At 40.5% G+C, this 7,935-nt stretch overlaps 1 long non-coding RNA gene across 1 annotated transcript; it reads left to right on the top strand.

Moving 5' to 3' along the window:
* Positions 1–201: 201 nt before the first annotated feature.
* On the top strand, positions 202–1,844 carry LOC122540129 (uncharacterized). The gene is made up of 3 exons (XR_006309242.2): positions 202–421; positions 519–655; positions 1,697–1,844. It is a non-coding gene; the product is annotated as an uncharacterized LOC122540129 (long non-coding RNA).
* The last annotated feature ends 6,091 nt before the right edge of the window (positions 1,845–7,935 follow it).

Below are 7,935 nucleotides of genomic sequence, written 5' to 3'. Positions count from 1 at the left end.
TGTAATTCAAGCTATTAATGAACTTCTTTTATGCCTTAGTAGCCCATTTAGGAAGGGATTTACAACATAACGGACCAAAATGCCGGACAACTGTACCACCAATAGAAGAGTGAAACAAGGAGGTGGGGATTTCATTGTAGCTGATGGATTTTAAAGAAGCTTTTGAAGGTGGGGGAGAGGTCAAGACAAAAGTGTTTAATAGAAGAACTGTTACAAGAGTCTGCTGATGTATGAAAGATATTAATGTTATTTAAGGAACATTTTGCTGCGGTGCCTGTATTATTTGTGGGCAGAAGGAGCTGCAACCAGTCCTCTTTCTTCAACTGGGGCTAAGGGCCTATTTGGTTTACAAGGGTAGAGGAACTTTGACGTGGCTCTTGTCTTCGCGAGATGCAGTGGTTAATTGCATGATAACCGTCAGGTACAAGTTACATTAACTCGTTTTGTTTCTCTCACAGCTCACCACAGATGCATGTTACATTTGCTGAGATTCTCCAACACTTTTATTTTAATTTCAGATCTCCAGCATGTGCAGTACTTTCATTTAACACCTTTATAGAACAGCTTCAAGGCTGGCAGAGAGAGCAAAATCATGTGACATTGCCTCACTTCCTGTAACTGCTCAAACTACAAGGCTCTAGAGTAAAGAGACAAGGTGAGTGAGAGGAGGAAGATGCATATCAAAGACACTGGTACAGCACCAACTTGCATTTTTATAGCATATTTATGGAATATAACATTACAAAACAATTTACAGAAACATTATAAAACAAAGCTTTGATACCGAGTCACAGAGAGCAACATTACAGCAGTCACCCCAAAGCTTGGTCAAAGATGTAAATTTTAGAGACCATTTGTAGAAGGAAGAAAAGGTTTAGTGAGGGAATTCCAGCAGTTAGACTCTAAAGCATGGTCACCAATTGAAGATGCTCAAGAGGGCAAATGTAGATGAGTATAGATATCTCAATGGTTGTGGGCTGGAGGCGGTTACAATGATAGAGAAGAGAAGGCCATAGAAGGATTTAAAAGCAAAGATGAGTTTTCAGTCTTACAGGATTACTTTAACATGAACCAAACGGCATAGAGTGCAAATGTGATTTAAAGAGACTTGGATTGAGTTAGGATACAAAAGACCGAGTTTGGAAGACCTTCAAAGGTACTCTCAAAGGGTAAAACTGTGGCATAGATAAGAGTCTCGGCAGCAGATGAGCTAAGGCAGGGCTATAGTTGGTTGCTGTTAAGGAACTGGAAGTAGATGATGCTCATGCTGTCAAGGATATGTAGTCCGAAGCTTGACTCTGGGTCATTTTGACATCAAAGTTGTGGACAGACTTGTTATGCCTCAGGCAGTGATCAAGGAGAGATGTGGATTTGTGTCAGTTGGGAACAGACATAGTTTATAATGGAAGATCTGAAAATAATGGTCTTCCCAATAGTTAGCTAGATGAAATTTCTGCTCATTCAATACTGAATGTTGGATAAGCAGTCCAATAATTTAGCAACAGCTGAGGAGTGTATAGAGAAAGAGGTGAGGTCGAGCTGAGTGTCATCAATACATATGTGAAATCTGATGCTGTGTTCTTGAAGGGTGTTGCTAAGGAATAAGATGTACATGCAAAACAGAAGTGATGGAAAGATCGAATTTTGATAGGGTACCAAAAGTAATGCTGCTTAATTGTTTCATTTCCTTTTGCAGATCACTCACTGGCTATGATTTGGTACATAACAATGGAACAATGTCCCAGCCAACTGAATGATAGAATAAGACATTTAACATTGTCAAATGCTACAGACAAGTTGAGAAGGATGATGAGAGCCAGTTTGACACAGTTACATAATGTATTATTCAGACACAATAAACACTGCTAACAACAAAATACTATCAGTTTACCTTGTTCAGGATCTTGGCCTACACTTCCTCTCAGTCCTTTTGGACAATGTTGAGATACTTGCAATCGATGGTTTATGATGTCCATGTAATCCTCACAACCGAGCTGGATATTACTCTGAGGGAAAGTTAGAATCCTTCAATTCTTGTTCAAGTAGTCGAAAATGAGATTTGTTTTTTAAAAAATTGTACTATCTATTTTAGATATCTGTATCTGAATTGGAAAGCCACAACTCCAAACAGACAATCCATCCCTTCTCACAATAAAAGTAAAAATCTTTTATAAGAACATAGCAATGTTGGAAAGACACTGATTGAATTGGATTAGTAAAGAACTGAATTTTTTTGTAACCGTGTTGGTGTTACACATATCGCATACAACCTGCTTTAATTGCATCATCAGTTAACATCTTTCTAATGGTCGACAGATATTGAAAATAAACTGCTATCAGTGCATGACTAGACAATGAAGTAAAGACTGACTTTTGGCAGCCCATTAATATCACAAAAGAAATATCAACCAACCTACTTCAAAGCCTAGAGGAGCAATAATGCCTATTATGTATACCAGGCAGGAAACCATTCTAAAAACATCTCTTCAACGGTTTATAAGATAAGAACGATGTTATTTCTTTTACATTGTGTGATAAGCCAATTTCTTATCACTTGTCCTTAAATTGAGAACATGCAACAGAGGTTAAAAAATTAAAACTCCAAAACATTTTTCTGTGATAAGGTTATCAATGTGATGTTGTTATAAATGTAGCTGGTAAATTTGTGTGGCATTTATAGATGTTAAGTTTAGCTGCAGTCTTCCCCATTATGCTGTTATACTGTTTCGGTCTACGTGTAGCCTATTAAGGACTGGTTTAGAGAAGAACAGAGTATACCCTGATTTGGGTGAGAAAAGTGGAGATAGGGAAGAATCAAAGGTGGACGGACAGATTCATTCAAGAAAGAGACCTTGGAGTGTAGGGTCATAGTTCCTTGAAAGTGGAATAGCAGGTAGATAAAGTAGTGAAGAAGGTGTTTCGCATTCTTTCCTTTATTGGTCAGAGCATTGAATATAGGAGTTCAAAGTTTGTGCGAAGATTTGTAGCTCGGGTGCTTGTTGTTGTGGTTCTGTTCGCCGAGCTGGAAGTTTTTGTTGCAAATGTTTCGTCCCCTGGCTAGGCGACATCATCAGTGCTTGGGAGCCTCCTGCGAAGCGCTTCTTTGATGTTTCCTCCGGTGTTTATAGTGGTCTGTCCCTGCCGCTTCCGGTTGTCAGTTTCAGCTGTCCGCTGTAGTGGTTGGTATATTGGGTCCAGGTCGATGTGTTTGTTGATGGAGTTTGTGGATGAATGCCATGCCTCTAGGAATTCCCTGGCTGTTCTCTGTCTGGCTTGCCCTATGATAGTAGTGTTGTCCCAATCGAATTCATGTTGCTTGTTGTCTGCGTGTGTGGCTACTAAGGATAGCTGGTCGTGTCGTTTCGTGGCTAGTTGATGTTCATGTATGCGGATTGTTAGCTGTCTTCCTGTTTGTCCTATATAGTGTTTTGTGCAGTCCTTGCCTGGTAAAAAATACAATGCATATATGAATAGGAAGCATTTAGTGGGATGTGGGCCTAGTGCTGGCAAATGGGACTAGATTAATTTAGGATATCTGATCAGCATAGACGAGTTGGACCTCTGAGGGAAGAAATCGCTCTGCATCACAGTTCCAGGTAGTCAACTCCTTATCTTGAGAGTGTGAACCCCATTTTAGAAATATCCTCAGAGACACTCACTGAAGACCAGAACAGAAGAAACTTAGTGAAGGATCAAAAATGGAAACTGAAACATAGAAGAAAAAATAGCAGGGACTGATTCACTGAGGGCGAGACATTTTCAAGGAGATGGGGAGAGGAAGAGTTGTTAAAAATGCGCTTATTTTGGAAATTTGTGAGCTCTGTTTTGTGGAATGTTTTTCTTGCTAAGGTTGTTGATCCAGCAAAATTTGTCACTTGTGACTCTTATTACTAATCCGTTTGATCCAAGGCAGCTGAATGAAGGGTAATGTCCTCTGTTCAAATGCAGTCTTGTTACAACAATAGAGATTTGCTTCTGAGTCAGACAGTTGTACAGTTCCCGCACTAGATATTTGAGAACATAATCTAGGCTGACGCAAAGGGAGTGCTGTAATGTTAGAGATGCTATCTGGTCACTAAGTTGTTATCTGAGGTTCCATCATTTCTTCAAGAATGCACAAGATTCATGCAATTTGTCAATGAAATGTAGGGGAGTTCTACTGCTGTCTTGTCCAACATTTATCCACCAATAAAACTCACCAAAGGAGAGTTATATTAAAATTGACCTCAGTGTTTCATTAACATAAGCTGGTAAATATACTGGGAGATCTCGGAAACTCTTCTTCAAACAGTGCCATGGAATATTTATGTTCACCCCAGAGAGCAGACAGGATCCTGGTTTACTGTCTCATCCAAATATGACACCTCTGACAGTGTAATGTTCACACTCCATATTAGCTCAGCTTTTAGTACTCAAGGGTTATATTTTGCAAAGTGTCATATTTCCCACCCTCCCAACCAAAAAGTAGCTGTCAGCACCCCCACCAAAAACCCAGCTCCCTTAAAAGTTTCAGGATGTAATGTCCACTCCTCAGGGACAGTTTGATTAGCTGGCAGCTTTCGTCCAGCAGCACCAGGATGGGACAATAGTGACTGCTGGCACCATTGGCACTGACTGAGCAGGAAGCAATGGATCCTGGGTTTCAGGTCAGCCTGGGATGTTGGATGAATCTTGGTGTGGATGGCAAGACAGCCATGTTTGACAGATTGGGGAAGAAGGTTGAAGGAGTGGAAATATAGTGTGGAGGATGGTTGCGTTTGATGGGAACAGAGCTCCTCCATGTTCCAAAGATGATATCCTCTTTTCCTGCCTGATAGCATCCCATGCAGTGAAAGCTCCTCAGCCACTTACCCTGCGTCTGCCCTCCCTACTATGCATAAAACAGTGACAGTGCTGGAATGAGATTCTTAGATGACTTCCTATGTGCCTTAATAGGCCTGTGGGCAGGCAGGCTGTCCACCACAATATGGGAGACAGTTCAGGGGTTGGCATGATGCCAGTGTGAAGATGACTAGCTTTATTTTACAAGCCCCCCCGCCCCCACTTCCCTGACATTAAATATATTGGTTGTTAAAACGAAACCCAAGTGCATTTGAACCTACAATCTCAATCAAGATGCATGAACTTCACATCTGAATCAAAGTTGAACCAGAAATATCTCAGAAATGGCTGTTATTTTTATAGTCGTTGGGTGTATCTAACACCAGATGCTTATTCTCCAAGACTAGGGATTAATTCTTTGATCTTCCAATGACGACAAAATGTGTTCAGGAAGAGACTCCATTTTTGATACAAATTTCAAGCTGGGAAGTTGATCATTGTGCCAATGAGAGTGGGGGCAGGGTGGGTATTTTGAAATCAAACCATGCCCAACTGTCGCAAACTAACAAAAAACAGGTGGCACTGTCAAGAAGGAACAAACTCTTTGCACAGCCTGGAGAAGTCTATATAAATAAGGCCTCGATAGATAACTCAATTGTCTCAATTGACAAACTTTCTGATAAGGTTTGTTTGTCTATCAGATGGTTGAAATTTACATGAGCCATCAGTCACACAACATTTATTGCTGGACTTCCTTTTGTCAAATTGCATCATGTGAAATTTAGGTAACATGGACAATGTCGCTTCTCCCGACTCTAGTCCAGTGAGAGTACTTACTGAGCTGGGGCGGGGGGTGGTACAGAGGCAGCCTCACCAGTGCTTCCTCTGCTCTCTTCCTCACAGCCAAAGCAGGGCTTGGCTTGTGGGAAGGCCTCTTGATCAAGGAGACTATAATATCCCACTCATACTGGCATGATAACAGAGAGTATGTGCATAACCAAGGGGTAGAAGCTGTGACACGTTAATCATACATTCACATGAAGGGCAATGGGAGAGTAGCACAACAATGAGAAATGTTTCTTACTTGACTGGTGGGACAAAATGGTTGCAGCACCCCCACAGGACTGGTCCCAGCCCTTGCCAGTTGGAGTCAAGATCTTCTCTTTATAGGGGATAAAGAGCTGAAGGTCAGGACACCAACACATGTCCTAGCTCCTTTGGTCCCATTATGGATATTTTTCCCCTAGAATGTTACAAGGGGAGGGGTTAGGTGAGATTAAAGTATTAGAGCTGTTGCAGGTGGGAGAAATGCAGTGAGGTTTTGTGGGTCAGTGAGTAGCAGCACAGAGACCATGCAGGTTTGGTAGTCTAAGGGTATTGTGGTAGGCAAGAGTGAGTGAGGGAAGACATTGCATGCAATTTTGGGAGTAGTAGAGATTGAGACGTGGTGGGAGATGAGCCATAGAGTGAGTGTGAAGTAGCAGAGCGAAGATGGTGCCACTTAAACCTGGCAAAGAGGAGAAAGTCATTGATCGTGCAGCACTGCTGAATGTTCTTTTAGATGGTTGAGACCATATCAAGGTGGGTGGCAACTTTGGACCAGATTAACTGAGTCTGATGTCTTTACTCTCTTTGTTAGTCCTGAGGAAAGAGGAACTTTCTCTGTACCACCTCATCCACCAATTCTCTCTCCACAAAGCAGGGCATCAAATTACCCTTGTCATCTATATCTGAGACAGGTTAAGCTACCCATTCAGGTCAGGTCTAGACTGCCGGAGTTTGACCAGGAGTACAGTGGCTTTTCAAATATTGAGCCAGCACTAGGGTTCCCAGTAAATTCCAACAGCAGCAAATACCTCTGACTATATAGACTGAGAGAATCAGGCTAGCATTGAACAGGTGGGACACCATGATGGGAAGGTACCTAGTTATTCAGGTGGGTTTGGGGTTACAGTGTGAGAAAACTCACTAGGCAATGCTGTGAGAAACCCTGTATGAAACTCAATGAAAATGATACATAGCAGATTTCCGACATTTAGCCCATTGATACAAATAAACATTATATCACCAGGAGGACCAAAGTGAGCAGTTTATTGTCTGCACACTTAGCAGATCTTGTGCACTGAAACATATCACTTTATGAATGTGCATGTGAGAGTGGGACTAACAGTGCAAGCTCTTTAGTTTCATCTAAATTTGCTTTGAATATTATTACAGGGGCTACATACGTATCAAGGATAGAATTTTGTATTGTATATTTGATCTAATTACTTGATCTTTAATTCAGGTATTTAAGTGTGTTCTCAGTAATTGTCTGAACTGTCGAGTAACTATCACATAATTTGCATGTCTTCTTTTCAAGTATTTGTGATCAAAGTGTTTCATTGTATGAGGTACTTTTTTTACCCTTTGAATAATTGTTCCAATTTAAATAAGTTATGCAGCAAGCTGTTTTGGTGAATTTTAATCCCACACATTCTCTGGAATTTTAAAAATACTATTTTTCATTCCCTTTCATTCACACAAGGATTAGATATAGATGGAGAGAAAAACAGTCCAATTATAATGTGTAATTGTCTAATCTCTCCTTGACAGCAGGCCTGTAGTTTCTTAAAAGAGTTCATACTTTGGCAGGAGTAAAGGTCTTGAAATGCAAAGGATTCCTAATAAACTGCGAGGCGTCTTGCAGTTAAATTACCAGAAGATTAGTTCTCATGTAAACTTGAAGTTTGAACATTCTAGCGGAGATACTTTCTCACATTTCCAAGCTATTGCTATTTATTTTTATGGTTGTTTTACTTCAGGATCTTTCTGATGGCCTGTTTGTTGGAAGTTAGCAGAACTGATTTTTATTGATTTAAAAGAAAGAGACAAGTACATGTGATGTTGTTATACATTTGGAGTCATTTCTGATTATGACAGTGTGTTAAGGTCCATAGAAAACACAAGTTGTGGCAATGCTCTTTGTGTTTAATTGAGGGACCATCACGATATCATGAATGGTTGATGGGACAGATTTCACATTCAATAACACTAATTTAGTTTCATTTTCTTCCTTATCCATGATGTAGCAGAAAGCCAGTTTCAGTTCAAATTTTATAATGTTTTTGTTGA

This window comes from Chiloscyllium plagiosum, unplaced genomic scaffold (assembly GCF_037043375.1).
Source record: "Chiloscyllium plagiosum isolate Xiang-an unplaced genomic scaffold, Cpla_swu_hap1 HiC_scaffold_37, whole genome shotgun sequence".
Taxonomy (NCBI): domain Eukaryota; kingdom Metazoa; phylum Chordata; class Chondrichthyes; order Orectolobiformes; family Hemiscylliidae; genus Chiloscyllium; species Chiloscyllium plagiosum.
This window is presented reverse-complemented; position numbering and strand designations above follow the sequence as displayed.